The sequence below is a fragment of the Puma concolor genome, chromosome B3, assembly GCF_028749965.1.
Source record: "Puma concolor isolate L17-30 chromosome B3, mPumCon1.1.hap2, whole genome shotgun sequence".
Classification (NCBI taxonomy): Eukaryota; Metazoa; Chordata; class Mammalia; order Carnivora; family Felidae; genus Puma; species Puma concolor.
This window is the reverse complement of record NC_141672.1, coordinates 82,613,813-82,637,607: the sequence shown is the minus strand read 5'-3', so window position 1 is coordinate 82,637,607 and position 23,795 is coordinate 82,613,813. Positions and strand designations below refer to the sequence as shown.

The following is a 23,795-nucleotide window of genomic DNA, read 5'->3' as shown; positions in this document are numbered from 1 at the left end:
ATCTGTGAGGATCTTTAGTAACTAGGAAAATCTTTGACTATGGCTGACAGTTTGGCCTTCGTCCAGGGGACAAAGGAAATTAGGGGTTTAGCATTAGGACCCCCAGAGGGTCTAATTGCAAAGGGGCCGTTTCTAATGGGTTTGGGTGAGGAAGAAGTAGAGAGAGATTTGGAGAAAAAGGGAAATTCAGTGAGAGGGTTGGAATGAAGAAGTGAAAGGTACAAAGGAGGTACAGTAGGGGAAGAGAAGGTTAATGGGGGATACAGGGAGTAAAGAGGTCTCTGATGCCTTTTAATTATTTTTCTGTTATGTATTTTCCTTGGCCAATTTAGAAAGAGCATTTTGTAAAGAGGTGATTTTAGAGTCCTGGATATGCTTGGAAGCCTCAATATATCAATTGAAACAGGCATTCCGTTCAGTTTGTTTTATTTTAGAGCTGAGGTCTTCTAATTCGGTTCTAAAAAAGCAAGTTTGGGCAGATTGAAAATTCCCTATAGTGGTTATTCGAGTTCTAAATTATTTTTGGTTAAGTTGGTCCAATTAGTTAAAAATGCACTGAGGAAGGAACATACTTTTTTTTTTTTTTAAATAAATGTTTGTTTATTTTTGAGAGAGCAAGTGTGAGCAGGGAAGGGGTGGAGATAGAGGGAGACAGAGGATCTGAAGTGGGCTTTGCGCTGACAACAGAGCCTAATGTGGGGCTCCAACTCAGGAACCATGAGATCATGACCTGACCTGAAGTCAGACACCCAACTGACTGAGCCACCCAGGCACCCCTGGACCATGCTTTTTAAACCCAAAAATGGCTAGGGTCCCAGAAAGACCCTGCTGAGAGAATTGGGCAGAGTGGTATTCCCTTATTCAAAACCAGAGGCTCAAAAAACCCCAAATGAGTACTCACCAGGAAGGACAAAGCCTTTAAACAGAACCTGAACAAAGTCAGAGATCTCAACCAAGAGGAGAAACCTCAGATTTGAGAGGCGGCGTAGGGAACTAAGAGGAAAAAGTTGACTCATGGAAGCTCAAATGAGTATCTCACTTGGTTCTGGGGGTCGTTAGTTCCTCAGTGGCCCATCTCTTCAAGCCCCATGTTTGGTCACCATGCAATGTTGACCTTAAAAGAGCCAGTTATTTTACCAGCAAAATGAGTTTATTTGGGACTAGCAGCGAATTTGCAATTTAGGACAAGCAAACTATGGTGAACCACAGATGAGGCCAGAGAACAGAAGAGAGGGGCTTGTTTTTAAAGAGGAAAGGAAGAAGCTGGGTGTGGTGGTTTTGTGGAGTTTCCATTGGCTGGGCTGCTGCTGAACAGGGAGAAAGTCTTCCTTTCCTCTGCTGGGGATATGTACAGTAAGTTTCTTCTGGTGGAGAATGCACGGGATGTTTCTCGTGGCGAGTGGTCGTGCATACCTTCTCCCCCTTCGGGGCTTCCCACTCCATTTAAAATGATGTTTCTTTTATTTTCACACACAACAAGATGCTCTTAGTACTTGTATTACTTAGGAAATTAAAGAGTTCCAGGAGCTCTGGTCACTGGGGGCAGAAACCAATATACGTTTTCTATTATTGACCTACTCTACATTTAATGTCTGAGCTCTAGGAGGAGAACCCACACCTCTACGCAGTCACCTGAAGACTCTCTACGCAGTCCCAGAGAAACCTGAGTGTTAACATGTCTCAGCATCTCCCCAACTTTGCTAATTATTTCCCACTTTCTTGGTATCATTACTTTTTCTGTATTTTCATTTTTCTGTTTAGTAAGTCAAATCACCCTAAGCCCTCAGACCTAAATGTTGTGGGAGTACATCCTATACGTCTTTCTTTCCATCATCATCTACAATCATTGATCAAGTGCAGTGGATTCCACCTACTGAATAATATCAGGTTTAATCCATCCACTCTGTTTTGTTTATAATACTTCCCGCTGCAAATAATTAAAAATGTGACACAAGTTGTCTAAGCATCAAGGATTTGGGAACTTCACTTCAATATCTAGAGTTAAGCTGTCCCCAGCTCTAGTTGAGCAGTTCAGAACTATCAGAACTCTATATTGGCTTTTTGCAACTTTCTGGGTCTTCTACTCAGGGTTGCGTGTGTCAGTACAAGCAGTAAGCATCACTCTTTCATGTAACAATATCCAGAAGCCAAAGGATGAGGTCCTTTCTTGCAGTGCTCATTTTATCAGGGTAGAAAATCTTTTCTGGGAGTACCTTGCAAACTACCACCACCCTACCCCAACATGCACACACACACGCACACTCTACCAGCCTGAGCTTTCCTTCAGGTCCCTTGGTCAGGATTGGGTCACACAGCCAGACTCTTTGCCTCTCTAGCTCTCTAATCAGGAGTGGGCTCTGCAAGGAAGGGACTAGGGTGGGAAAATGACTATTGAGTGTCCGTCGTATTCTCCATCTTCCTCCCATTTTCTCTGCTCTTACTAAAGTTAGGGTTTTTATCATGTCTGACAGGGCTGTTTGCATAGACTCCTGATCTCCCTGTTCCCCTTGTCACTAACATTCTGTCTCTTGGAGTGAGCTTTCTAAAATGCATTGCAAATATTTTTTAAAAAATTGTTTATTTTAATTTGCCATTCCTACACTTTCCATATTTGGTAAAAAAAAGTTTGAATAAATTAAAACTACATTAATTCATTAGGATCCTTTTAAAAATTGTGAATAAGAATAGGAAGCTAGAACTTAAAAAAAAATTTGTTTTAATGTTTATTTAGTTTTGAAAGAGAGAGAGAGAGAGAGAGAGTGTGAATGGGTGAGGGGCAGAGAAAGGGAGACACAGAATCAGAAGCAGGCTCTAGGCTCCGAGCTGTCAGCACAGAGCCCAACGCAGGACTCAAACCCATGAACGGTGAGATCATGACTTGAGCAAAGTCGGGCGCTTAACCGACAGCCACCCGGGTGTCCTGGAAGCTAGAACTCTTGAGAATATGAAGGATGATGGAGGAAGCATTAACTGGAAAAGTATTTATCTTCCTTGGTCAGTAGAAAAAGTGCCACTTTTGGGCACTTGGTAGAGTGATCTCTTCCCAAATTGTTGGACCTGTATCTGGCCACTATATTTTACAAGCAAATAATGTGGACACCTAATATAGTTTGTTACGGGTACATCTGATGAGTTGAAACATTTTAATAAAATTATAAATTCTCAGAAGAATCTGTGCTTTAAAGGAACAGTGCTCTGACTCTTTCATTAAAAAAAAGACTCTCTTCTAATGTAAATAAGTTCATATTGAAGAAAAATTCCTTTCTGAAATCAAGGATATCTGGAATATATATATATATATATATATATATATATATATATATATACACATATATGTATATATGTGTGTATATATATGTATATATATAATAGAAGTTCAATAAAATATAGAAATAGAAGTAGGATAAAGTAGAATAGAATATAGAGTTCAATAAAATATTCAATAAAAATTCAAATAAAAAAGTTCAATAAAATATAGAAATAGAAGTAGAATAAAATATAGAGTAGAAGTTCAATAAAATATAGAAAAATTCCTTTCTGAAATCAAGGACATCTGGAATATATATATATACATATATATATATATACATATATGTATATATATGTGTATACATATATGTATATATATAATAGAAGTTCAATAAAATATAGAAAAATTCCTTTCTGAAATCAAGGACATCTGGAATATATATATATATATATACATATATGTGTATACATATATGTATATATATAATAGAAGTTCAATAAAATATAGAAAAATTCCTTTCTGAAATCAAGGACATCTGGAATATATATATATGTATATATATATACACATATATATGTATATATATATACATATATATGTATATATATATACATATATATATACATATGTGTATACATATATGTATATATATAATAGAAGTTCAATAAAGTATAGAAATGTGACAGAGCATGCTTTTATGCAAATAGAGAAGCTTTCAAAATAACAAACATTTTATTTTGTGGGTGTCTTTTGGAAAAGTTGTGATAGCCTTATTTTTCATCTCTTTATATCATGAAGAGGTCATTTCAAAAGTATCACAGTTTATTTAAAGAACTTAAAATTATTCTTGAGCTATTTATGTACAGAGACTAAAAATGATGTTAATGGTTGTTTTAGGTAGTTTTGCCATAAACATCTTTGCCACAAGTGTTTTTGTTGTCAGTGTTTTCACTGTGTAACTAATTGGCTGTAAGACAGATTTGCCATATATGGTAAAATAGGGAAAAATAAAAGTGGGACATTAGAAAAGACATAAGGAAACATGAAATAAAAAGATAAAATTAATTATTAATTTCCTCCTTTATTAAGAGAAGTATCAGTTTTCCAAATATGAACATGCATATTTGTAACTGAGCTTTGTATTGTGCTGTGAGTCTTGCACACTGTTGTTCTTTCTTAGCATAGTGTCACATAGGCACTTCGAAGTTGTGTGGGAAATGCATTCATGCTATAAGGCACTTATGTAACTGAGCTTTGTTGTTGGAACTACTGTGCTATCACTTTCCACACCACTAGTGTGGTTTAGTATGCACTATGGCTTTACAGTCTGATTTTACTCTTCTAGTAGTCATTTTTCAAGTTTATTTATTTTGAGAGAGACAGCGAGCAGGGGAGGGGCAGAGAGAGAGGGACAACTCGGAAGGCTCTGCTCGCGGTCGTGGCAGAACCCCATGTGTGGCTCGAACCCATGAAACCATGAGATCATGACCTGAGCGGAAATCAAAAGCCCAAAGCTCAACCGACTGAGCCACCCAGGCACCCCCTTCTAGTATGGTTTATCAGCGAATTTTCTATCAAGTTGAAGTAGGTAGCTCTTGTTGTCTACGACTCTAAGACCGCTGTGTCTACTTGTCACAGTATAGACCATCATGGAGGCTAGCTTTCTATAATACAAAAATGGGAACTTTGTCAATGGAGAAATGAAATCAAAATGACCAATGAGTTACAGGGTGAAAATGCTTGCGGCAAAGATGTCTATGGCAAAGATGGCTTAACAGTATTGTTACAATGTTTATGCCTGACTGGCGATATGTTAGTATGGATATACGTGACTTTATCTGAATACAATATTAATAGAGAATAATAGCACTTAGTGTAAGGGGAATTATCATGTTTATATTGTTTTATATCTTGCTCTTTTCAACTACAATGTATCCTAGACATTAGAATACATTTTCTATGTCATAGAGTATATTAATATTTTGCATGAAATTAATTTTTTAGTTGCGGTTTTAAGTTAATTGTAAAATTAATATTATTTCCTAAAGCAGCCACACTAATACCTATGCAAGGACTAATGGCAGAGAGTAACTATGTTGGGCTTTCAAATCTCTTTTATAGTACTAATAGTATATAGTATATCTAATTTATATTATAAATCTATCCAATATGTAAAAGGGATGTTGGGCAGTTATGTTAAATGCTTTATAAGTCTGTGCAAATGGGGGTTGCATATTTTAAACCTTTAAAGCAATTTCTTATTAACGTTTCAAATGCTTTTGAGTATTAAAAATCTTTCACTTATATCAATTAATTAGAAATATTTTTGAAGGCAGAATTATTCTTGTTTTTGAGGGTGAAATGTCCATTTGAGAATATAAAAACCATAAGTGATTATAAGAATAAAGCTCGGGGACAAAAAGGTGATTTCTTTTCATTTTTAAGACAAGTCCGTGGAGGAGAAAGTTGGCCTGAGTAGTTCCCTACCTTCTCTTTCCTCCTCATTCCATTATTCTGGTGGTGCCTGGAGGACGATCTGAATTTTCCTGGAGCTCCTAGAAGAGGCTGAGCAGGACAGGTTCTCCATCTCCATTGCAGCATTGTCCAATTTGGAAAATAATGTGAGCTATATTGCAAGTCACATATGGAATTCAAAATTTTCCAGTAGCCACATTAAAAAAGTAAAAAGAAAAAAGGGAAATTAATTTTAATAATAGGTTTTATTTAACTCCTATCCCAAATGTTATTTAAACATGTAATTTATACAAAAATCTTGAGATATTTTGCTTTCTCTGCACTAATTCTTCAAAAATTTATTTGTATTTTTATGCACAGGGCATCTCAATTCTGTGTAGCCATATTTCAAAGTGCTTGGTAGCCATTTGGGGCCAGTGGCTACCATATTGATTCGTGAGGACTCCTGGTATTATTGAGAAAGTAAAGGTATGCCTTTGTTCAGGATCAAGGCAAGAGCCTAGATTTGGGGGTCCTTCAGAAAGGTTCATGCTACATGATGACTACCAAGAGGACTTTGGGAGTATAGGGGACTCTTTCAAGTGTCAGCAGGAGGATAACATTTTGCCAGCTTATGCTGCTAGCCCGTAAGAATAGAAACTTTCGTACCTCCTGCCACTAGTCTGATTGCCACAGCCGCAGAGTGACCAACAGCCTGATCTGTAGTAACTCTCAAAGAAAATGCAACCCTGTGTAGACAAAGAGGGCACACAGCTAATTTTGGGAGACTAAGTCTCTTGAGGAAAGAAGATTAAAGTAAACAACTAGAATAGAAAGGGCGTTAGCAAATTAGAACTAATGAAAGAGATGGAAAGAGAAATGAAACAAATAGAAACGACTCTCCAGGAGAGACATTTAGAGTCTAAAAAAGATTTTTTTGGAACTGTTTTACTCAGCTTGGGCTGCTACAATAAAATACCACAGATTGGATGATTTATAGAACAGACATTTATTTCTCACAGTTCTGGAGAAGTCTAAGATCAAGGTGTCAACGGATTCACTTCTTGGTAAGGACACTCTTCCTGCCTTGCAGACAGCTGCCTTCTTAAGCTCTATTCTCACATGGTGGAGAGAGGAAATGTCGGTATCTCTTCCCCTCCTTGTAAGGGTGCTAATCCCATTGTGGGGGCTCCACCTTTATGACTTCTTTAAACCTAATTCCTTCCCAAAGGCTTCTGCTCCTAATACCACTCCCACTGGGGCTATGGATTCAACATGTGAATTTTGAGGGGATATAAACATTCAGTCCATAAGAAGAATGTATAAAACTGATTGCCAAATGAAAAATTTTAATAGTGGCACTAAAAAAGAATATAATCTTTGCTGAAAATAGAATTAGTGTTCTGGGAGCTTGAGAGAAAGAAATAACTTGTAAAGCACAGCAAAAATACAGAGAACCATGCCTGCAGTGATCAGGCAATATCCAGGAAACTTTACATGTGAATACAGGATTTCTAGGAAAAGAATATAAAATATATAGAAAAGCTTTATGTGGAAGATTAGATTATTTTCAAAAATACTCCTCACCTCACCCCTCAGTGGCCAGGTGGAAAGTGCATGAGTTTCTGAGCAGAGACATTTAGAAGTCAGCCAAATTCCTGACAGGTCTCTGAAATGCCTACTTTTCTCCACCAAGAGATATACATGCAACAGAGCTACGGCTCTTTAAGGTACTACCCCAGAAAAAGACATGTAGACTTAACCTAAACCCTATATGAGGTTGAGAGTCTGGACTAGGCAGCCTAGCTAAGCCCAGTCGAGATCAGCTGACCTGTAGCCAATCTAGAGACCTCAGAAGAAGCTTATTGTAAATCAGTAAGATTTGGGAGTTATAGGTTTGGCACCATCACCAAAGCAAAAAAAAAAAAAAAAAAAAAAAAAAGGCAACACAAAATAGTTCAACAAATGACTGGTGAAGATTTCCTTGAGCTGAAGAAAGACTTGAGTCTTTAGATTGAAATGTCTCATTCAGTCTCAAAGAGAATTAAGGAGAACAAACTTACAACTATATATATCCTGGTGAAATTTTAAGAATCAATTGTAAAGGAAAGGGAACCAGTCTGGTATAAATATTCTTATCATTCTTTATATAGAAGACGACAGAAAAAAGAACTGCTAACCAGAAATTCTTTGCCTAAGCAAGATATCATTTATCTCTTAAGACAAGAGAAAGTTAAGGCCCTTGAGAATATGCCAGTCAGTTACCTATTTGAGGAAAATCCTTGAGGAAGGACTCCAACTTTGTGTCGATGGATTAATACGTCTCAAGATAATGGGAGATAAGGAGGGAAAGGAAAGTGTGCTAACAAATCTTGCAATAATTAGGCCTCAGTAGGTAATTAAAAATTAACCGAGAATTTATTATATAAAGTAAGGATAAATTTATATAATAGAAATTTATTATATAAAGCTAAACAACAGAGAAACACTGAAAGAGATAACATAAACATAGTTTGAAATTAAGAATTATAGACTACCTAAGTAAAATTCTGTGGGACAAAGAAACACTCTAAAGATCTGATCTCATTGGGGAAGAGCAAAAAATTGGGGAATGAGATTTCCTAATAGTTTCTTTGAATGTTTGAGGAAAGAGGAGAGGAAGCAGTGATCAGACAAGCCTATTGGTGGGAGGCACAATTATTATCTGATATTGATCTATTAATAGAATATATATTTTAAATTATTAATATCAGGGAAGGGACTATAGTTCCTAGTGAAATCAATAAACATAATTTCTATTTCCAAATTAACTGGGGAGGAAAGGAAAGAAGGAGGATGAAAAGAAAAGTCAGCAAAATTTAAGGGAACTGAAGAAACCATAATAAATTCTAATAAATACTAAACATAAAATCAGATAAAAACCATCCCAATAAATGCAAATGGAGCAAATGGCTGTACCTATGCGAAGTGCTGATAAAGAATAATGTCTCTTTTATTTTCTTTTGTTTAATAGTTTTTCTTTTAAGTTTATTTATTTATTTTGAGAGAGAAAGAGAGCATGCGCAGGGTAGGGGCAGAGAGAGATGGGGAGAGAACATCTCAAGCAGTCTCTGCACCGTCATGGTGGAACCTGACTCAGGCCTGGAACTTACAAACCGAGAATATGACCTGAGCAGAAACCAAGAGATGGACGCTTAACCAACCAAGCCCCCCGGTGCCCCTGTTTAATACTTTTGATGATCTGACATAGGATACAGTTTAAGACTTTAAAAAAATTAGAACGAATTAAAGTTGATTTTAATAAATTTAGTTATGGAAAATAGCATTCATATTTTAGAGTCTCTTATTTCCTGGGGTGTCTGGGTGGCTCAGTTAAGCGTCCGACTTTGGCTGAGGTCATAATCTCACGGGTGGTGAATTTGAGCCCCATGTGGAGCTGTAGGCTGTGTCGGATTCTGTGTCTCCCTCTCTCTCGGCCCCTCCCCGCTCACTCTCTGTCTCTCTCTCTCTCTCAAAAATAAATAAACATTAAAAAAATTTACATTTTGTTACTTCCTTATTACATTTTTACTGAGAAAGCTATGTATAGTTTTCTTTCTCTAAGCGTTCTAGCTATTAAGTTGGGTTGTAGAGATATTGAGCAAAATAATAATTAAAAATTTGTCGCACAAATATGAAAAATATGAGATTGTTTTCTCAAAGTTCTAGCAAAAGCTGGTTCTCTACTCAATTTTTATAACGACCAATGTCTAAGCTACTTATCTCACACAGAGTTGGGTTTAATAATAATGCCTTTTTTATATGAGTATAATAATGCCTTTTAAAATCTATTCAACATGTTCGTGGCTTGGTAGACAAACTGCTAGAAAATTATTTACTTTATCCTTGTGTTAATTGAAGAGGTATTTTATTTTTTCAAAAAGATGGAGGATTATAAAAAGGAGAATTTTTTCTTAAACAGTGTATCAGAGAAATATATATAAGACTGTACATACACTGATGAAGTGAGGTGTTTAAGGTCCTGTTAAAACTTGTGATATTTCCTCATTACAGAGCTCTATGAAGGAATTTCAACAGAGAAAGAGAGAATAAGTGACCATTAACCAGTGATAATGACCAAATTCATGTGATATTTGTAGCTCAGCTGATCTACTATAGTTTTGAGCCTGAATCAGTCTTGTCCCGTCATTGCATTTGACTTACACTTTAAAATAGATGTTTTGGGGTTACCTGGGTGGCTCAGTCCATTAAGCCACCTTGATTCTGCACAGGTCATGATCTCACAGTTCGTGGGTTCAAGTCTCGCATCAGGCTCGTGCTAACAATGCGGAGCCTGCTTGGGATTCCCAAGCAGGATCCCCTGCTTGCTCTCTATCTCCGTCTCACACAACAGATAAATAAGCATTAACCATTTTTTTAAAATAAAATACACCTTTTCATTCTCTTCCTCTTTTTCTGTCTGTTAATCTTAAAGACGAGTTTTTGACGGTTTTCAAAATTGACTCCCAGCTTTATAAATGGCTCATGAATAAGCATTGTCTAAAGGAGGATCCAAACCAAGCTAATATCTTTCCAGGAGCAAGAAACCGTTGTTTCCGAGGTCTCTAAAATCTGTTTTCTGTAATCAAAAAGGGTCAAAATCTATTCTCACATTCCCACCTCTCTCTGATTTCTAGAACACAACACCCAAGTCTTTGATTTTTTTCCCTTTGCTAGTCGCTGAGCAGAGAATTATACAGCTCAATAAAATGAAAGACTCCGCACTGGGTGGTTCATACAAGTGGCTGAAGGGATTTTGAGATAGGTTAATGGTTCCGATTGTTTTCTTATATTGATTTTTAAGATGATTATATTTTATTTATGGGGGAAAAACTTGGACTTGCATGTGAACTGCCTTGAGGGTAAACTAGGCCTCTTACACACAGAAAAATTTTATGTGAATTTGTAATGACTTGTAGGAAATAAAGAGAGTGGGAATACGCTTGTAAATAACTCCTTTCACTAACAACAACAAAATGGCTATGACTTTAGAAAATCTGTTGGGACCAAGTGGTTGAATTAGTTTAACGGAACCACTGTGATAGTCAACAGAAACAGAAGCAAAAGATAGTCCTTTTTGGCTCTGGTCCAAAGAAAGGTCAAAAGGGTTGATTCTCTAGGGTGGAGGGGTAAGAGGATGGGGGAGATATTCCCCCTTGGGTGGGTGGGAGAGCTGGTCAACTCCTCCTGATGCTTGGCTTTTGAGATTACTTGCGGTCTTTCAAAGGTTGCTGCAGAAGCCTGTCATATTAAGGAGGGATTGCCCTAGTTCTGGAATCCTGAGATAATGCCTTTCTCTCCTTGCAGTACTGGCTTGAGTCTTTTGGATCTATTTCAAGTAGAGCAGATGACTAATCACCCCCTTCTGCTAGTTGATAATGGGTTGTCTATAAAACCTTGTTTTCGTATGGTTACCTTATTGTGAAGTTCGTGTCTTTTGAGGAACATTCACAACTGAAAGGCAAGGAAAACGTCCACTCCAGGGTGTAGTAAAGCTGACAGGGAAAAAGAAAAAAACACTAAATGACTTGGCTCTGTTGTTTTTTAGTTTCCTGAGAGAAAGTGGCCTTGACCCCCCTGCATTACTGCTTTTGAGATTGTAACAGCAGATGGTACAAACTGACAGTTGGTGAAGACAACTAAAGGTGTTTGTAACATTGCAGGGTTGTACAGGTGACTTTAAAAACAAAGGATTTGGAAGTGATAAAAAGTGGAGGCTGGCAACAGAGATGGTAATAAAGCCACTAGCTACTTGAGGCAATGTCCTTTTTTATTTTTTCCTTTTATTGCATCTGATTGCAAATTAAAGTGGGGAAAAAAGATTAACCCCAGGCAGAAAAGAATATTCAGCCCCTGCCTCAGTGGTTTTCAAAACAAAAAACTGTAGTCTTTGATTTTTAGATTTGATTTTTTTTTTCTTTTGCCTGCTGGTTGCCATACAAAGAGATATAGCTCAATAAAATGAAAGATCCACAACGCTGTGTTTCATAGCAAGGGCCTGGAGGGATTCTGAGCCAGGTTAATGGATATGATGGTTTTCCCTTCATTGATTTTTAAGATGATTATATTTTATTTATAGGTGAGAAAATAATAGTTAATCTTAGATTTATTGAAAACTTATTGCAAGGCTGCATAAATTGATAACAATAACAGTACATTTAGGGCAACAAAAGTAGACTTGTCTTTAATCCCTTAAGTGCTGATGTGCAGGGAATCTATTGACTTGAAATTAAATATGCTCTAACCTACAACGGAATCCAGGTGGAGAAGAGTTCTATTTTTCAGGCTGCTCTGAAATATTTCATTACACAAAGCTTTTGTATACCTGAGGTGTTCTTTTGTAAAAACTGTGAAAAAAAAAAAAACCTAGGAGTCGAAAGCTCAGGGATATTGGCATGTTGCTCTCTGGGGGCCTTAAGAACTGACTTCCAAATCAGTCCAGTTATTTGTCAGCTAAAAAGCCTACTGGTCAACCATAATTGTTCCAGAGATTTGAATCTAAAACCAGGGTGTGTGTGTTCTAAGATGCAGGAAAAAAAAAAAAAAACACAAGAAACAAAACCCCTCAAAATATCAGCTGATCATAACTCAGAATTCCATTGCCTTAAAATGATTGTAATTTATTTTTATGTCTTAAATGAATTTGATACAGGAGGGCTGTGTCCAAGGACCTAGGGGAGGGTCCTGTAGGACCAGCCAGGAGAGTCCTTGGCTTCACGCAGGATAGAAATCAAATGTGAAGCAAAGAAAGTGAAAGCAGAGTTTATTGAATAACATGAGTGACAGGCAGAAAACAGCAGATGGAGTGTCTGGGAGACTCAGAAAGGAAAGGAGAATGAGTCTCATTGTTTGAGGTTAGGGTTTATATTGGAATGAGGTCTAGGGTACGTGTTCCTTCAGGAATCCAGGGTAGGGTCCAGTCAGAGGCGAGTGTCAGGTGAACAATAGGTGTCATTCCATAAATCACCAAAGGTAGGGGGTGTTGATGCCCATGTCACTGGAGGTTTGCCCATGTCAACGGAAGTGAACATCCTGGAACATGTTTGCGATCTGGCTTGCCTTATATGTTATCAGGTGTTCGGGTCCTAGGACAAAATTCTGAGCATGATTAACTTTTCTGCTTTCTCCTTGAAGTGGGAACACAGCTTCTTTGGCTTTTTCAGAAATGGGGCCTAGCAGAAAAATAGCCCAGACAGAGCCTGTCTAAAATGGAGTCCTCCTTTAGCTTCTCTATCTCAAATTCAAAGACCTCATGGATTTGGGGCAAATGAATGCCCGTTAGCCAACCAGGGACAGTAATTTTGCCTCGTCGGGATAGAACGTTGGGTCTTTGTCTCTCAAAAGACTGAGTAATTGTCAATACAGATCTGGGGCACAGAAATGTCAGTTAGAGGTTCTTGATATGCAGTGCTTATCCCAAGTGGAGGAGCAAAAATAAACTCTCCAGCAATTTAATTAGTCAGAGTTTTCCAGATAATTGAATGTTTATGCAGAGAAAAGAGAAGAAATTAAAATTTCAAGTGTTTTGGAGACAGAGAACTTTGACCATTGAGTCACCCAAAATGCCAATGTAACATTGTTTTACAGTATTTCAAAGTTCTCTTTTATTAAAAGTGCCATATTGGGGTTGCTTTGGCAGTGCGTGTACTAAATTTGGACCAGTGTACAGATTAGCACGACCTTTGTGTAAGGATGATATGCAAATTCATGAAGTTTTTTTTTTTTTTTCACTCTCAGCCAGAAGTACAACATGTATGTGCAAAAGCTAAAATGGCTTAACATTATGTTACACTTTATACTAAAAATGTATTACTGTGAATGGTCTATAATTAAGCCCAGTGAGACATCTAGGGAGTCCATACATGCATCCGTGAGCAGATGCAGTTTACTTATTTATAGAATGTTTCTTTTTGAAAAACTAGTGGTGGACACATTTGGATCCCATTTATACAGTTACAAAAATAAAGATTTGATTACGGCCACTCTTCCCCAAAAAGTGCCATAGTCACTCATGCTGTGGCTAATAGGAAGGGTAGAAGTTGACTTTTCCCCGTGTTTAAAGGTAAACTGAGGCCTAGTCAACAACCTACGTTTATCGGAGCCAAACTTGATTCCCATGGGCCGGCCCCAAACCGAGGTAGTAGGAAGCGCCTTGCTGACAGGAGCTTCGGGAAGCTGCTTGTGAAGAGAAGAGGCAGAAGCCCAGCAGGAAAATATTTAGTTTGGCTAGAGCGTCAGCATCTGCCTTATTTGGAAAAGCCAGGCTGGCTACTTGCGGTAGGTTGTTCTTAGCTTTTGAGTTCTTAACCTTGACGCATCTTAGGCGTAGGTTTTGGTTTGCTTAAGCTGGTTGCTAAGGTATTAGAACTACCTCAGTCTAATGTCCTCCTTGTGTAATTAAGTGAACACCTGCAAGACTAACGTTCACTTTCAAATGACACTATGGGCTCGTTTTCCACAAAATTTGACTTGAATGCTCCATCAGTTTTGGTTAGAGGCAGTGATGGTCTATGAAAATAACTTTCCCACCACAACTGCCCATACAAATATCTCAGCAGGAGCAAACGGGCATTCTAAAACGGACTTCCTACGTCTGCATCCAGGATGTAACTAAAGTAATAAGACAGAGAAACAAAATAGTAACCGGACTAATGAGATTTCCTCCTTTACTTGATTATTCTATGTTTACTGGATTAACATAGGTTACTTGAAGTTCTACATTTACATGAAAAAAGAGACTACAGTAAAAATGTTTCAGGAAGTACTTGCATGGCTCAGTCAGTTGAACATCTGACTCTTGATTTTGGCTCAGGTTGTGATCCCAGGGTCCTGGGATTGAGCTCTCCCTAAGGCTCCTCGCTGAGCATGGATCCTGCTTGTAATTCTCTCTCTCTCTCTCTCTCTCTCTCTCTCTCTCTTTTTCTCTCTCTCCCTCTGCCCCTCCCAGCTCACACTTGCACTTTCTAAAAAAAAAGAATGTTTTATAAGTTTTATCTAAGATTCATGAGACTCTATCAAAAGGGAAAAATTAATTCTTAGTTGGTTTTTTAATGTTTATTTATTTATTTTGAGAGAGAAAGAGAAAGAGAGAGAGAGAATCTCAAGCAGGCTCTGCATTGTCAGTGCAAAGCCGAATGTGGGGCTTGATCCTAAGAACTGTGGGATCATGACCTGATCCAAAATTGAGTCTAATGCTCAACCCACTGAGCCACCGGGAAAAGTTAGTTTTCTAACTTTTTTCAGGGCACCTAGATGGCTCAATGGATTGAATGTCTGACTCTTAATTTCAGCTCAGGTCATAATTCCAGGGTCATGGGATCGAATCCCACATTGGGCTCTACACTGAGTGTGGAGCCTATTTAAGATTCTTTTTCTCTCCCTCTGCCCCTTCCCTGCTCACTCTCTTTCTCTCTAACATAAAAAAAAAAAAAAATTAAGAGAAAAAAAAGACATTTCCATAAGTGACTATCAATAAGTAAAATTTTATATTTATTTTAAAGTCATGTAGCATTTTCCTGCTAGGCAAATGGAGAAACTCAAATAAATCTTTAAGCTGTAAATGAATTTAAAAACACAGAGCACAATAGTTGAAAGATAGTTAAAGAAAGGACCAAAAAAGGAATTTGATTTTAGATAAGAAGCTGATTTGAAATGAAGCAAGAAATGACCCACACCTTGAATGTGCAACCCCCCCTCCCCCGCAATTTCTGCTATTGTTTTCATTTAACTCTGTTTTCCTGGTCTCATCTTGAGACAATTGTCAACAAATTGTCAAACAAACAAGCAAACAACAACAAAAAACAGCCCTGCAAAAAAGCAACTCTGGTGAGCCCATTTGTCTGAGCTGGAACAATAAAGAACATGAAGATTCTCTCATGAGGAATCCCATTTTCTCAAGATTTGGAGCTCACTTAAAAATAGTGATGCAATTTTAACAATGATTTTATGCTTCTTCAAAATGTGTGGTGCTTCTCTGATAAGAAATTCTCACCTAGATAGTCTAACTTACCTTTATCTTAAATCTATCTAAATTTCTTCTTGCAATATGGAAGTAAGGAAACTGAAAAGCGGCATTGTGGTAGGTTTTCTTTAACTTAATATTTTTTTCTGACGTCAAAATTTATAGAGGTTTGCCGTAAAAATCTGGAAAATCTAAGTGAACAAAAAGAAAGAAAAGGCCATTACTTGTGAATCTCTAATCTAGAGATAATCTCTGTTAACATATGAACACACAGTTGGAGCTACACGTGTTGCTTGGTTACCTGTTTGCTTTTTTAACCATATATAATAAGAAAAAAATATTTCCAACAAACAAAAAATAGATGGTTCTTTCAAATGATTTAACTATTTTTTTTTTTAATTTTTTTTTTCAATGTTTATTTATTTTTGGGACAGAGAGAGACAGAGCATGAATGGGGGAGGGGCAGAGAGAGAGGGAGACACAGAATCGGAAACAGGCTCCAGGCTCCGAGCCATCAGCCCAGAGCCTGACGCGGGGCTCGAACTCACGGACCGCGAGATCGTGACCTGGCTGAAGTCGGACGCTTAACCGACTGCGCCACCCAGGCGCCCCTAATTTAACTATTTTTAATCAAAGTATGTCAGAGTCTACATAATCTTGTTCTTTTTGGCCAAATCCTATTTCGGTTAAATTTTGCTATTTTCTGGTTTTCATTTCCATATGTTCTGAAGATGGGCATTCAATTGGACCAGAACAATGCACATTGCATATGGCTCAACTTATTATCTTTAAGTTTTATTCCTGTGATATTATGATATAGTAAGAAACATGTATTTTGGTCTTCCTCCCATGCTCTTGGCCGGAGCTCCTAAGATCTTTGTAGTTTTCTAAGTGGTAAGAACAATAGGAACATCTTCTGTTTTAACATTTGTCCCTGGCACAACTTTGGAACCTAAAAGTGAGAGGATCCCCTTTTGTTATTCATAACAAGACCCTTTCCACCACACTTGACTTGATGTTAATGAAATGACTTTTGGAAATACTCTAAGGATGGGGGTGTGGTTGTCAGGGGAACTAAACCATGTGATTAGAGGGTTGGGAACTTTCCGCCCCATTCCCACCTCCAGAGAGGGGAGAGGAGTTGAAGGTTGAGTTAATTACCAACAGCCAAAGAGTTAATCAATCGTGCCTATGTAATGAAGCCTCCATAAAAACCCTAACTAAAGAGGTTTGGAGAGATTTTGGGTTGGTGAACACACTGAGGTTCTGTGAGGGTGGTGGGCCTAGAGAGGACACGGGAGCTCTGTGCCCCTCCGCACATGCCCTGCCCTATGCATAGCTTCCATTTGGCTGTTTCTGAATTATATTCTTTATAGTAAATGAGCAGTGGTCATTAACATGCTCCCCTCAGTTCTGTGAGCTCTTCTAGCAAATTATCAAACACAAAGAGGGGGTCAGGGGAATCTAGAGCTGGTTCGTTAGAAATACATTGATAACCTGGGATTTGCAATTGTCATCTGAAGTAAGGGGAAATCTTGTGGAACTGCGTTCTTAACCGGTGGGTCTGTGCCAACTGAGTGTAGTCAGCCTTAGGATCCCTTAATACGGGGCGCCTGGGTGGCTCTGTCGGTTGAGCCTTTGACGTCAGCTCAGGTGATGATCTCAGGGTTTGTGAGTTCCAGTCCAGTCCAGCCCCGCATGGGGTTTTCTGCTGCCAGCACGGAACCTGCTTCAGATCCTCTGTCACCGCCTCTCTCTCTGTCCCTCCCTGCTCATACTCTCTCTCAAAAATAAATTAACATTAAAAAAAATTATTTAATATGATGGGACAAAAACCCTCCTATATTTTGTGACAGTTGTGTTGTGAGCAGGGAAAGTAGCTTTTCCTTTAATTCTTGCTTTTGGTATCTTAGCTTCACCCACAAGTTTTCCAATCTGACATATATTTTGTATACTAAATAGATTTAATAAAATTTGTTTGTGAGTAAATGTTGTGAAGATATGTGACCATTCACGGTAATAATTACAGCTCCTAGAAGCCTATTTTAACTCTAAGTTGACAGGAGACATTAATATTTCAAGGAGAATAAAAGTACTAAAAGTCTGGTCCAGTAATTTATGAATTACTATTCTTTCCCTTTTATCTAAATAATACCCCTCTCATTGGGTTAGCATAATCGAGAATTATAATTACTAAACTCATCATTAGCACTCAAGACAATCAACTGAAAAACTCAGGATTTCTAAGACTCCATTAAAACTGGATTTTAAAATTGCTTGTCTATATGCCAGAAATAACCACTTAGAAGCCATAATGGAAAATATTTCAATTTATAATCACATCAATTATATAAAATGCACGAGAATAACCTTAACAAGGTAACCTATGATTGGTTTTCTTTATGAGAAAATTCTGATTTTACTCGCCACTGACCTCAAAGCAGGACTCAGCAAGTGCTACTCTTCTCTCCATAAATATACTTTTCAGAATATTTTGAAGCCCTGTGGAATTGACTGAAAATATCATTGACTTTGGGAGGAGGGTTTACATGGCTTTTGCCACAATACCATTCTTCCTCAGAATGTCTTCTATCGCCGCCTCTTTTTTGGTCTATCACCAATTAAATCGGGGAGCTCCTCTTTTGACCTCTCCCCCCATGCAGACTTTAATTTTGGGAACTAATAGGGCATGCAAGTGGCTAAAAACATTTATATATGAAATGCTCATTGAAACTGTAGGAGAAGCATGGTTTTTAACAGGTAAATGGAAAATGATGTAAACAGATACACATACGTAGGAAATACAAGGCTAATAGACTTCTGAAAAAATTAAATACTAAAAAAGAATTTCAAGTAACAAAATAAGCATTAAGTGAAATTATCATTTCACTTAATAAAGTGGCAAACATTGAAAGAAAAAGAACATGCTCGTTAAGTTGTCGTGAGGTGTAACTCACATCTCGGTGGTAGAATTATCATCAAAAATCTAAAATGTAGCCGATTTCCTTGACTTAGTTCTGAACCTCCTGTTTTAGATGAAATGTCCTCTAAGCTTCCTTGACAACAGTTGAAATCTTACAACGCCAGACAATGTTATCTTCCTAAGAAACACATCTGATTAGCCAGACCCTTTAGTGAGTCAAAATCCCTAGTTAATGGGATTGCTGTTCCTTATGCAGAGACACGCAAGACCATTCACAGACTGCTAGCAGTAGATACTAGTTATTGGACAATGATTATATTTTAGTATGTTTTCTAAGGGTTTCTCCTGTTTTATCTGTTAATATTCATAACACCCCAATGAGGGTAGGTATGATTCTTATTCCCTTTTCAGATATGAGACACAAAGTAGTTAGCTCATTTCTCAAGGTCATGCAGGCGTTTTGACACCAGAGTCTGAGCTTTAACCTCGATACTATATTGTCTATAAAAGGATCCCCCCCCCCCCACCTTAGGTAAGGCTAAGCTTTCCCAAGCTTTCTCCTCTTCAATCACACAAACATTCTTTACATTCCCTAAGTGTAACTGACTCCCTGATTACTTCAGGACATCTGTTAATTTTTCCTACTGAGGATTCCTGCACTCAACCAACTTCTCATAAAGCTTGACACTGAAAAGCCAGCACTAGCAGACTCATCATGTCATACTGTTCATGATATTTTTGTTAGTTATGGCAGAAGCTTTTCATTGCCTGCTCACTATCTATTCTCTTTTTACTAAAAGGCTTCTCAGGTTTCCTTGAAGCTAGGGGTGGCCCTGTTTCAAATGATAGTCGTTGTAGGGGGCAGAGAGGAAAGTTCCTTAAACAAGCAGAAGGGTGGTCTTGCTGCCGGTATTTCCTTCTTGCTAGAACTCCACCAGCCAGATTGTGATGGTGAGGATTAGGGATGGTAGAGGGAAAAGATCGAAAAAGCCCAGGTCCATGGTAACTTCAGAAGCCCCCATACCATCCTCGGCCACTCACGCACTTTAGGTGCACCTCTGTTATTGATCGCTGAACGCAATTCCTTACTGATCTGTATGTCAAGGATAGTTTTAAAAAACAAAATTCAAAGTACAACAAAATTCAATAACGTAAATCTGAAGATCTGATTGGCTTTATTAAGTAGTTTGTGATTCAGGGAGCATTCCATCCAGCAAGTAGGAAAGAGCTCAAGGGGGTTGTACAAAATGATAGGTGTATGTAGGAAAGAGGGTATGGTGAGGAAGTTATTAACAAAAGAAAAAAAAAAAAGGACACAGGGTCTTAATATACAGATTACCTCATCTTCCTTTGGGGGATGGAGAAGGCCATGTAACAGATTACCTCATTGGTGCTGGCCAGAAAATTCCTGACTGACCGGTTAAGACTATTGGAGAGCTTGAAACTGAAAGTAGCTTGGGTATTAATTTCAGATATGGTGACTTGACTTAAGTGATGCCATTTTGGGCCTGTGGTTTTCTTTTTTTAACAATAGACAGAGAAATTAACTTTTTTTTTTTTTTTATCTGATGTTTGCACATCAGTTCCTAGCATATAGTAGGCATGCTCTCAAAGGCTTGTTCAATATGTGGAATTCTTTGCATCAGGAAAATGTAAGTAATATTATCCTAAAATGCAACATAAATAAGCACTGGGGATTTAGGATAATTTCTGTCGCTTCACCTGGGTCCTGTAACCAAGTTCAAGCAACCCTCTTTATATATTATGAGATATCACACAGTATACACATATACTTTTATTTCTTTTATAATCTGTTCCTTACCAGGTTTCTGGTGCTTGGGGCAAAATGGAAAATTGGGACAATGCTGCACCTGATGTAGGTTAAGAATGTCTTTACATCTGAACATAATGTTGAAAGTGGGTCCATCCCTGAGTCATCTTGAATATTGCCTTAGCAGTCTACTCTAATAGAACTTATTTTGAATTTAAATATGCTCTTGCTTTTTGAATATCTGCTGCTTCCAGGGAAGGATTGTGTTAGCCTTGAACGAGACTCTCTGCTTGCTAAATGTTTAGTTAATATTTAATTGATGGTGTCAGATTATTTCCTTTGTTACATTGTTTGCAGAATACAAGAGGAAAACCTGAGGTTACATATTGCCCAAGTCAGGTGCACAAATAACTGATTTGGAGGGCAATAACAGATTAGGCAAATGAAATAAGAATGCTATTTTAAAATGTAATATCCTGAAACATACCTGATTACATACTTATGATCCTGGATAGATTGAACCAATAAAATCCAAGAAGCATTTTATTTCCACTGTGTATGTATGTGTGCAGCAAACCCTAAGCTATCATTTTAAGAGGCTTATGGTGTCCGACCAGTTTCACTTTATCTCTGGCATTCTTCCATAGAGACGTTGCAATAAAAATAGGCACTCCTACTCAGATTTTTATTCATAATTCCATGATGTTTGTGCACTTGAGGGTATTTATTGCTTACTTCAGTAAGCCCATCTGACTTACCTTTTCAATAAGAAATGATTACAGGAGCATTTAGCTAAAGTGTTTACCATCTCTTCTATGGAGACATGCCATTTCTTCTTTTTTTTCCCCTAGGTTAACCCTTTCCCCCACCGACCAGTAAATCCATCAAGGGACTTGAGTAGCAGATTATTCTTCCTAGATTTTTCTCTACGCTTTCTAGCCTCATAAGAAATACTAAGACATTTAGGCCAGCAGCTTAATTACTTCTTCATTTTTCTCCTCTTGGATGTCTTTTGTATTTTACCTTTGTGAACCTTCTAAGTCCTAATTTTTGAGCTGTAAAAACCGTCTATTCATCTTGATTCTAATGGCTAGCCTTAGAAGGTATGGAGAGTTTGCCTAATTTTTCGAGTGTAGAATGTCCAACACATGACCCCCCAGAGTCACTGTCATGAATTGAGGTTGGAGGCACAATCAGAGTGTTCAGCTGCTGGACAACGTGGATCGTTTACTGTCTTCATGAACTTGAGCTCTTTCTCAGTCCAGGAGTAATATTATAGGTAACTGAATTTTACTTTATTTCTGTTAATCCCCTGCCTTCAATATAGAATTGTAGAAATCTCTTGGTTTTCGAGGTTTGAGTGCTGAGAAGCCCTGTGGCTCTGTTAGTGTCACAGCATCTCTGTCCCTGCGAAGTCCTTGCTGTGAACACTGTATGTCCCCTGCACGTGCTCATTCCATTTCTTCTCAATTTTGATAGCTCCTCATCTCCTCTGGAAGCTTTGCCGGAAACACTTTACATTCTCAAACACATGTCAGCTTGTCCCTCCATCCTATTGAATTTCCTTATGCTACCAGTACCTGTGACTGTCCGGAGACCTACCTACCTAAAACCTACTTATGTACATCTATGTATGAAATGCGATACTTTTGATGCCTAGTGAATTCTAAACACAGAAATATATGCTCTATGCACATTTTAAAATTGAATTCTCTAAAGAGTCTTGTAAGATAGATAGTACCACATTTTATAGAAGACACCACATTTTAACTTGTCTGCTTATAATAAGAAACACAGCAACAATCATTTATTGAATGCCAAATGTGTGGTAGGAACTGTACTAGGACCCTTACTTTTCTTTTTTCTTTTTTTTTTTTTTTACACGTGATTATTGTCTTGCTTGAAACTGGATTTAAGGCAGTTTTGTCATTCTCTAATTTTCATAGCAAATCCCAAAAATGGAAATCTCATTTTAGAGATGATGAAAAGATCTTCTAGTTGGTTTATAAACCTCTCTTTGTTCATCTTATATTTACATAATCAATCCATTAAGTGGCACTTTGTGGGGGGAGCCTCTTCCTGATTGCCTAGCCTTGCCTTGTTTTGTTTATCACAGGTCCTCATGGTAGCCAGAAATTTTTATTTATAGCACTTGTTCCATTTTATATATTTACTTTATAAATGTTACCCTCTAAACAAAACTAGAAAGTATAGCCAAACTAAAATAGAAACAAATTCGGTTCCCTTTTTTCTGGAACATTCTTTTCTTGATTTATTGTTTGGCATCCTGAGCTAGAGTCACTTATCGGGAACATTCTCATCCCTAGATTAAGTCTCTCTTTTAAATGTTCCTTTAGCTTTCTGTAATTCTCCTTCAAAGAACTAGCAAGACTCTGATTGGCTAATTGGTTTTATTTTATTTTATTTTTTTACAAAAGAGCAGTTTTCAGTTCACAACAAAACAGAGGGGGGGAAGGTACAGAGATTGCTCATATACTCCCTGCCCCCACACACGCATAGCCTCATCCACTATCAACATCCCACCAGAGGGATACATTTGTGACGATCAGTGAACCTACATTGACAGATCATTAGCCCCCAAAGTTCGAAGTTTACATTTGGTTCACTCTTGGCCTGGTACCTTCTATGGGACAAATGTATAATGACTTGTATCCACCATGACAATGCCATCCAGAGTGGTATTTTCACTTTCCTAAAAATCCTCTGTACTCTGGCTATTCATCCCTGCCCCATGCCCTGACCACTGATCTTTTCCAGGTGTTACATAGTTGAAATCATAGGATATGTCACCTTTTCATATTGATTTCTTTCACTTAGTAATATGCATTAATTTCACTCCATGTCTTTTCATGGCTCATTTCTTCTTAGTGTTGTATAATATTGTATTGTCTTGATATACCATATTTTATTTACTCACTTCCTGAACAACAGGTAGTTTGCTTCTGAGTTTCGGCATTTATGAATAAACCTGCCACAAACATCCATGTGCAGGTTTTTGTGTGGACATAAGTTTCAGCCCATTAGTAATTAATTTTTTAAAAATGAGTTCATTCAGGCAATGTCTATTTATTCCTGTCTTCTTATGTGCCAGGCATTGTGCTAGTTTCTGGGTGTGGAGTGGTAACTGCTTTCCTGTCTGCTGTTCCTGGAGATTGTAGGGTCCATGAGGGCAGATATGTATGTGTCTATTGTGTTCATCACTGTATGCCCAGATTCCAACATGTTTCTTGACATGGAGATGTATAGACACATACGTCTTGACATATAGACATATACATCTAAGAGACTGAGAAAAGTTGAAAGGAAAAGGATAAGTTAAGATGTAACAGGCAAATGCAAACAAAAACAAAGCAGAAGGTGCTGTAATAATATCAGA

The 23,795-nt window shown here is 37.7% G+C and overlaps 1 pseudogene; it reads left to right on the top strand.

Moving 5' to 3' along the window:
• The first annotated feature begins 13,370 nt into the window (after positions 1-13,370).
• On the top strand, positions 13,371-13,470 carry LOC112856594 (U6 spliceosomal RNA; annotated as a pseudogene).
• The last annotated feature ends 10,325 nt before the right edge of the window (positions 13,471-23,795 follow it).